The sequence below is a fragment of the Tasmannia lanceolata genome, unplaced genomic scaffold (assembly GCF_043159265.1).
Source record: "Tasmannia lanceolata isolate RefF3 unplaced genomic scaffold, GAP_Taslan_0.1 ptg000013l, whole genome shotgun sequence".
NCBI lineage: Eukaryota > Viridiplantae > Streptophyta > Magnoliopsida > Canellales > Winteraceae > Tasmannia > Tasmannia lanceolata.
Window position 1 is genome coordinate 27,090,056 of NW_027518690.1, and position 9,105 is coordinate 27,099,160.

A 9,105-nucleotide genomic window follows, 5' to 3' on the forward strand; every position below is an offset into this window, starting at 1 on the left:
CAACTTTTATCCTTCTTTATGGCTTCATCTAAACCCTAAATAATTAGGATTTAGCTACTCATGGCTAATTCGAAACAAATAAAATCAAAGAAATAACATGTCATAAGAACTTGAATATGTAAAACAAATAAGAAGAACTTTATTAATTGAATTTTGGAACTTAATTACACTGATTTGAAAACTAAAACTAAAGAATAAAGGTAAGGAAACTTAGTCTTTAATGATGCTGAATTCTTCTTCTCCTTTCTTCTGCAAAAATCGTTCACCCTTTCAAGCCAGAAAAACGTCACTTTTTCTTATCTTTTAGAGTGCAAGTTGTGAACGAGAGAGAAGAGTGTCCCCAAAAAAAAAAAAAAAATCATTCGATCCCTTTTTTTCTTGTACAATCTTAACCCTCCATCTTGTATATTAGAAAACAACACGTTGGGCTAAAAATAAAGACTCCAAAACGTTTTCTCCAAAGATTGCAATCATCCATATCCACGAAATCTTTTCCTTGAAATTCGCCAACCATTTAATCCTTAATCAATTTTTATTTATTTATTATGTGGCATGAATAATTTGTTGAATTCCATTCTCGGTTGTAAATGAGCTTCCAAAGTTGATCTGAAACGTCCATTTAAGATGCCGCAAATCTGGTTGTTGGTAGGATAACAGAAGAAGTAAGATAAATATGTTGGGATCTTGATAGAATATAGTTGGGGGAGAAAGATATGGTCGGTTGGATTTGCTAATGAAGTGGTCCAAACCATCCAATTGTCGGGCAAAGGGGGAGAGAAAAATAAGGGACGAATTACTGAGAGAGAGGAAGTAAAAAACATGTAAGGGATAGAGAGAGAGAGAGAGTGAAACGAATTAGGGAGAGAGCAAAGTCGGTGGTGTATTTTCCTATTTTTTCTTTTGGTTCCTTTATGAAATGACCACTTTATCCCCACTTTTCCAATGAATTGCAACAATGCCATATATTTTCGCAAATGGCTAATCAGCCCTTCCTTTGTAATGCACCAAAAAAACACTAATAATTCCCTTCTCCCCTCTTGATCTCCAAGGGACATTCTAAGCCATCCAATTGACGGTCAACTTATAAATTACTTGCACCACTAAACCGTCCTAATGATATGATCCAAACCGTTAAATTTGTTGGCCTCGATGTGAATTTCGATTTTACCAATGGTTGCACCTCTTGAATCATTTTTGTGGGCTGATCTGGACCATTCAAACGACGGTCAATAAATGTGAATTAATTTCCCCTCCTAGCCCATTTTTCATGGATTTTCCGAAAATAACCTGAAACATCAAAAACAAGAAAAAATACCTTAGGTGGCACTGTTTTAAGTATGAAAATATGCATCCTTAACAACTAAGATTCACACATAAATAATGTGCTCATCAGATTCCCCCATACTTAAACTTTACTTGTCCTCAAGCAAAGAAACAAAAACGAACAAAAATAAAAACTAAACAAAAGAAATCATAACTTACTTTTGTAGGAATCACGATTGCACTTAGCACGTGCAACAAGCCTTTAAACCCCTAGCCTATCCTAGTAGACGAGTTTTGTCTCGTGAGTGTTTGCAGTGAATATACACAAAAAAATTTTTTTAACTTAAATGCAAAGTCTAACTTCAAAATAAAATAGAATGTAACAATCCCAATGCCTTGACATTTTACTCAAGAATGAAATCCATAGGATACCCCCATACTTAGCTTTTATCATCCCATTCTAAGTAGTGAAACTATCATATATCTTAATCAAGAAACCATTTCAATGTTCTTCACACTATTGTCTCTAGAGGATAGATCCAAGTATGTCGTCTAGTCTACAAAAGACCTTAATGCAGAAATTTGATAAAAACGTGGATAGTCACATGATTCCATCCTTTCATTCCACAATCTCAATTTTTTTTTTAAAACTTGAACTCATTTATTCCTCTACTGTCGTTGGTGTGAATGACATGCAGGGCGTGCACCAGACACCCAGGTTAATAAGCAGCGTTGGAATTATTGTTGCATATTTCTCTAAATCATATTTTTCATGAGACTTTAGAAAGTGATGCAGTAGAGTTCAAATTTGATTTTGATTCGTGCAATGTCTCGACTCCTTAAGCTTTCTAGATGACCCTTGAAATGAGCTTTAAGCCAATTACTCTCAAGCCAGTAGGCTTTAAGGAATTAGGTGTAAACACCTCTTGGGTTTTTTTTCTTTATTTTTTTCTTTCAACCATTTCATTCCACATTTTTCCTAACCATGAAAAAGTCCAAAGTCTAATCTCGTCTCCTAACTAAGACTTAAGTAAACAAGATTACACATTAGATCGCCCTATGGGTAAAAAGTGTTCTTTTTTATTTTAAATTCTCAAATTAAGATATAGTCCAGTTTCCTTCCTTAAAACAGAATAATTTAAAACAAAAAATTTCTTTTAAAATACAAGAGGATATCTAAGTCTTTCTTTCCTTTGCAAAAAATCGAAAACAAGAGAAAAAACAAAATCCTACTTTAAACCATAGAAAGAACTTTACAAATAAGTTAACACCCCCCATACTTAAATCATGCGGTGTCCTCAATGCATGCAAAAATAAATGAATACAAGTAAGGACAATAAAAGAGAGGGGGCGTACCTTATACAATTACGACGGCAAAGAGTAAAGAGGCTCTTGGAGATCCATGACCTCTTCCAAATTTGTAGAAGGTAGCTCAATGAAAGGCTTTTAAGTGCTGTCCATTCACTCTGAAAATCTCACAATTCTTTGGATTTAAAACTTCAATAGCACCAAGTGAGAAAATTTTATGCACTAAGTATGGTCCATCCCAACGGGATCTTAACTTACCTGGAAAGATGTGCAATCTTAAATTGTACAAAAGAACTTTATTACCTACTATGAAAGATTTTCTCAGAATATTCTTATTGTGAAAAGCCTTTGTCTTCTCCTTGTAAATCCTTGCATTCTCATAGGCGTCATTACATAATTCCTCCAACTCCGCAAGTTGAAGTTTTCTAAGATTTCCTGCCTTAGACAAATCAAAATTGAGTTTCTTAATAGCCCAAAAAGCTCTATGCTCTAATTCAACCGGAAGATGACACACTTTTCCATACACAAGGTGGTAAGGAGACTAACCAAGGTCAGCCTTAAATGCCGTCCTATGAGCCCACAAGGCATCCACTAATCTAAGGGACCAATCCTTGCGGTTTGGATTCACCGTCTTCTCCAAAATTTGCTTTATTTCCCCATTCGAAACCTCCACTTGGCCACTCGTTTGGGGGTGATAAGGGGTAGCTAACTTATGGGTGATCCCATATTTCTTCATAAGAGCCTCGAAAGGTCTATTGCAAAAGTGCTTACTCCTATCACTAATGATGGCACTGGGTGTACCAAAGCGGGAAAAAATATTATCTTTGAGAAACTTGACCACAACCTTGTGGTCATAAGATTTACAGGCTATGGCGTCAATCCATTTGGAAACGTAATCTACGGCCAACAAGATGAACAAATTCCCAAAAGAGTTGGGAAACAAACCCATGAAGTCTATGCCCCACACATCAAAAATCTCAACTACTAAAATAGGGTTGAGGGGCATCATATTCCTCTTGGTGACACAACCTAAATACTGACAGGCTTTGCAACCCTTGCAATACTCAAATGAATCCCTAAACAAGGTCGGCCAATAGAAACCTCACTGAAGGACTTTGGCTGCGGTTTTCTTAGGACCGAAGTGTCCCCCACAAGCCTGATCATGGCAAAAAGATAAAATAGAATGGTGCTCATGATCTGGAACACAACGTCGGACAATCTGATCCGAACATGTCTTGAATAGATAAGGGTCTTCCCAGAAAAAATATTTGACCTGTGAGTGGAACCTATACTTGTCTTGGGTGGACCAATGATCTGGGGTCGCACCCGTGACCAAGTAATTTACTATATCTGCATACTAAGGCTCGCTAGAGATGGCCAACAATTGCTCATCTAGAAAACTCTCATTAGCGGGACATTCGTCATCCTTTGCATTGGGGAGACGGGACAAGTGGTCTGTGATGAACACATTTATGTGTGAATTGTACATAGGAAAAACATGTATTTTCTATATTTAGAGCGGTGCTACTAAGGTATTTTCCTTTTTTTTGTTGTTTCAGGGATATTCTTGAATTTTCACGGAAAATAGAGCGAAAGAGATGAAATTCCAAAGAAAAGATCTAATATGGGAAAACTAAATATTTCAGCCCATCGATTGGATGGTATGGATCAACTCATGGAATGATCTAGGGAGGTGTAACTAATCCACATTAGGGCCCACTAAATGGACAGTTCTAATCGTCCATTGGAATTGAGTTAAAAGACACGACCAATTAGTGTTGTGACCCATTAAAATGAGTGGTCTAGATCAGCCCATGACAACTGTTTTGGAAAGCTTATGCACCTAATTTAGATGGAGCGGTTAATTACCATTATGTTCCAATAAAATGAACGGTTTGGATCGTTCTATGAAGAGAATTTAGGGGGCGCAATTGATGTACAATGTGGCCCAATCAAGTGAACGGTTGGGATTAGCCCCATGATCCCCAGCTCTCACACACCCTCTCTCTCTCTCTCTCTCTTACTCTCTCTCTCTCTCTCTCTTATTTTTAAAGTGGGGCCCATGAGTAGCTAACAAAATGGTCGGTCAAATCAACCTATGGAAATCAATTATGGGCATTGTTAATGGTGGAATCACTACATGGTGTAAGATGGTGGTGCAAATATCAAGCATGTGATGGTAGGCCCCACATATGGTCTTAGCATGATGGGCGGATTTCCAATGAGGGAATCGGCTGCAGAAGGGTTAAGCAATATGCTTTCTTATCTAGAAAGTGGACCCCACTCATATTATTTGGCATTCGGTCATTTATAGTAGACCAACTACAAAACCATTGTGGAATCTAAATTGGACGGTTTAGATGAACCTATAGGAATGGTGGGGGTACAAGCAATTCACATTACAACCCACAAAATGAACGGTCTGGATCATTATATGAAAACGAATTTGGGATGCCATAATATGTGCCTCATGTATTGTGGGCCCTCTTATACTATTTGCATAATTATGCCATGAAAGTTAGAAACCCACCATTTATAGAATTTGCAGATCTAACCAATATTCTATAGTGAGCCCAATTATTTTGTGACGTATGCAAGTAGGAATTTAGGAATGGCAATTACCAAAATAAGGAGACACTTCACTGGTTTTATTGGAATATAGCAATGTGGGCATATTTCTTATAATTGTAAAGTTTGTCCACATACCATTCTAAAAAGTAAGTCTCGGTTCACTTTATTGAATTGGAAATATGGCTTTTACGAAAAGCAATTGTCGAGTAAGCAATATTACGAGATCGTATGTCCATGCTTTACTTATACAATACGTTTTTAAATGGACGATTTGGATGATCTGTGGAGCCACTGTGAATGGAAATTTTCTCAAACTAGGCCAAATTGAAGAACGAAATTCTGGTTCAATGCTATTCTCAAGGATATTGCTGTAACAAGAGTGAATTACTATTTTTTTCTTCTTTTTGGCTGATTGTGTAAAGTCAAGATGGGAAAAATTGGTACGTTTCTATTGCTGCAAGAAGACATTAATATGGACATTTATAGCAGGGCTAAAAAGTACATTGAAGTTTCTTTTGCAAGAGCAATCGGCAGTAACATTTGGAACCTTCCAAATTTCATGGGCCACTCTCTCTCTCTAGGTGGGGTAAAAATAAAATTGGCAACTCTCCTTTCCAAGGCAAGCAAGTCATGTGTTTAGAATTTCTTTACTCTTTAAAAAGAACAACACAACCGATCCAAGGGGCTCTCTTGAATTGTTTTCATCCCATTCTTTTCCTCTCCCTCTCTAATTTTTGTTATTTTTTCTTCCCATTGGCTTTGAAATTTTTCCCCACTTTTCTCTTGTTCTCTTCAAAGAAATTTCACCCATCACTTGCTCTTGTTCTATCTTTCTTCAAATTGCATAAAGGCGTGTGGTGTATTCATTCATTCAATCCAACCGTCAAAAGCTCAATCCAAGTTGACACTAAAGCTTGAAGAGAAGGATTTGGCCAAAGTTGGAGGAGAAAAAGACTAAGTTCTGTTTAATTTTTGTTATTTATTTTAAGTTCAATTTGATGTAATTTTGTTTCAATTCAAGTTAGTGAAGAAGTAATTAGCTTTTGTTTAATTTTCTTTCAAGTTCTATATGGCAATTGTTCTCCCATCTATCTCGTTTATTTTTATTTTTCTTCCCTTCTTCATGAGTAACTAATTCCTAATTACTTAGGGTTTAGTTGAAGCCATGGGGAAGGAGAAATATTTATAATTAAATCAATCTACTCAATTGAAAAATTATGTAGGATTTTGTGTTTGAAAAATCCCAATCATTTATGCCATTGGCTTTCCCCTTTCGTATGAATGATTGTTGATTAACAAATATAAAATTCTATATAATGAATACAATTTGAGACTGGATTTGATTAATTACTTATAATGAATGACATCCCTTTTATCTTATTCCTTATTAACTAGTTAATCAAATTTTCAACCCAATTCAAGAGTTGTTTTAATTAATCAATTTTATCCAAACCCATGGTGGATTCTAACCCTAAGTACTCTTTTATATTTTACAATATTCCAAATTACTTTTGCAATTTTTCAATTTACTTAAGCACTTAGAATTTGATTTTCTAATTAAATTAGATAAGTAGTCAATAGAGATCATTAAAATTTGGTTCACTTTGCCTAAAATTGGATTTTAAATAAAAAAAGATCTTAGTTGAATTTGATTCTTAGATTGAATAGAATATACGCTTATATATAGTGTTGGCTCCGAGGTCTAAGTCCACGGAAATCCTGAGTCCATTCCAGGCAATATTATATCATAGCTAGTTTTTTAATCGGTACAAGAATAAGATTGACAACTAAATTTCTCTTCCCTGAGTTCGACCCGTAATTACACGACCCGTATTTACACGATCCGTGCACTTGCGGTTATTTAATAAATCAAACAAGTTTTTGGCGCCGTTGCCGGGGAAGAGAGTTGCATTAGAATCTTAATTATTCGAAGTGTTAAATTAGTAGTTATTTTTAGTTTAGTTATATTTTTGGTTTCTTGCCTATCCATCTCTCTTACTTGGTTTTCTTGTGTTTATGAGTGCAGGTTGGGTGCGAAACTCTGCTAATCGACTAGAAAGAGCAAACCGGTTAGAGACGGCGGAAGACATCGCACTAAATCCAAATCAAGTAGTCATGGCGGAAGAACAAGAGCCGCCCAAGAGTTTGCGCGATCGCTTCTATCCGGCCCGAACCGTGCAACCTTCTTGCATTAGATTGCCGATTGCACAAGGCAATAATTTTGAGCTAAAATCGCAATTTATCTCTTTACTTCCTCATTTTCATGGCCTCCCTTCGGAGGAAGCTTATTTATTTTTGCGTGAGTTTGAAGATGTATGTGCTTTGATTAAGTTGCAACAACTTACCGATGATGCGGTAAAGTTGTGGTTTATTACGTTTTCACTCAAGGATGGAGCCAAAAAGTGGCTCTATGGCTTACCAACGAACTCCATCACCACTTGGGAAGAGTTCGCCGTCGCTTTCCTAAAAAAGTTTTTTCCATTACATAAAACTAATAAGCTTAGGAACGATATTTTACAATTCAAACAAAAGTCATTAGAGTCATTTTCTAAGTTTATGGAGAGGTTCAAAGACCTACTCCAAGAGTGTCCTCACCATGGAATTGATTTGTGGCACTTATGCCAAATTATTTATGAGGGCGTAGATTACCAAACAAAGCAACTTCTTGAGTCCATGTGTCCTAACAGTTTTACATTTTTCACGGATGAGGCCGCGGCATGGAACTTCTTACTTGATTTGGCGAAAAAAATAAGAGAGTGAGAATCCACTCAAGGCGGTGAGAAAGCCACTTCAAGTAAGGGGTTTCTAATAGAGGGTGCCGTGGCAAAAGAGGCCCATCTTGATAGCTTAATCAAAAGGCTAGAAGCAATAGTTGTCAAAGGACCTTCACAAGTCAATCAAATTGCACATAGTGTTCCTATGTGTAGTTGGTGTCAAGCCACGGACCATGTCATGGAAGAGTGCCCACCTCTTGCTAAATTTGGTAATTCTAATGAGAATGTAAGTGCTTTGTATTATAATAATCCTTATTCTAGCACTTATAATCCCGGATGGAGAAATCATCCCAACTTTTGATGGAGTCAAAGTGGGCCATCTAATTTCCAAGGCCAAGGCCAATTCGGCCAACCTAGGCCCACCTTCCCTCCCACTTTGTTCGGCCATCCCCTTCCCCTCCCACTTTTCAAAACCCCATGATTAATAATGTTTTAAATCAGCAACCGCTGGGTTTTCAAAAACAAGGAGAGTCGGCACGCATAGCTTCCCTAGAAAAAAGCATAGAACTTCTCACTAGCACTTTCATGACAAGCCAACACAACATGGAGAAGCAAATCTCCCAACTTGCCATGGCGTTGCATGAGAGGGAAAAGGGGAAGATGCCAAGTGAACCCGTTCCTAATCCAAGGAACGTGAATATGAATGTGAATCAACAGGTACCGCCAAATCAGTTGAATGCCATTCAACCAATTTTGCCGCCGCAAGAGCCCTCCAACGAATGTAATGCCGTATATGCTTTAAGGAGTGGTAGAGATTACCACAAGGAGGAGGTCAGATCTGAACCTTCTATAGATATACAAGATACATCCGAAGAGGTAAGAAAAGACTCCCCTCCAACGGGCTCGATTGCGGAACCCAAACAGGTAACTGAAGAGCAGGCTGTTTCTCCACCTGAAAATGAGTATGTGCCTAAAGCTCATTTTCCAATGAGACTTGCTAATAATAAGAAGGTGGATGCCATGGATAAAATTTTAAATGTGTTTAAACAAGTGCAAATTAACATTCATTTATTAGATGCGATTTCTCAGGTTCCTACTTATGCCAAAGTGTTGAAAGATTTGTGCACACAAAAGCGCACAACTAATGTGCCTAAAAAAGCTTTTTTGGCCGCAAATATAAGTTCCATCTTGTCTCAACAAATGGTGGCTAAGTATAAGGATCCAGGATGTCCTACTATTTCTTGCACTA

At 37.1% G+C, this 9,105-nt stretch overlaps 1 non-coding gene across 1 annotated transcript; it reads right to left on the reverse strand.

Moving 5' to 3' along the window:
* Nucleotides 1-7,638: 7,638 nt before the first annotated feature.
* LOC143891508 (small nucleolar RNA R71) lies at nt 7,639-7,745 on the reverse strand. Its single transcript, XR_013255384.1, has one exon. It is a non-coding gene; the product is annotated as a small nucleolar RNA R71 (small nucleolar RNA).
* Between the last annotated feature and the right edge of the window lie 1,360 nt (nt 7,746-9,105).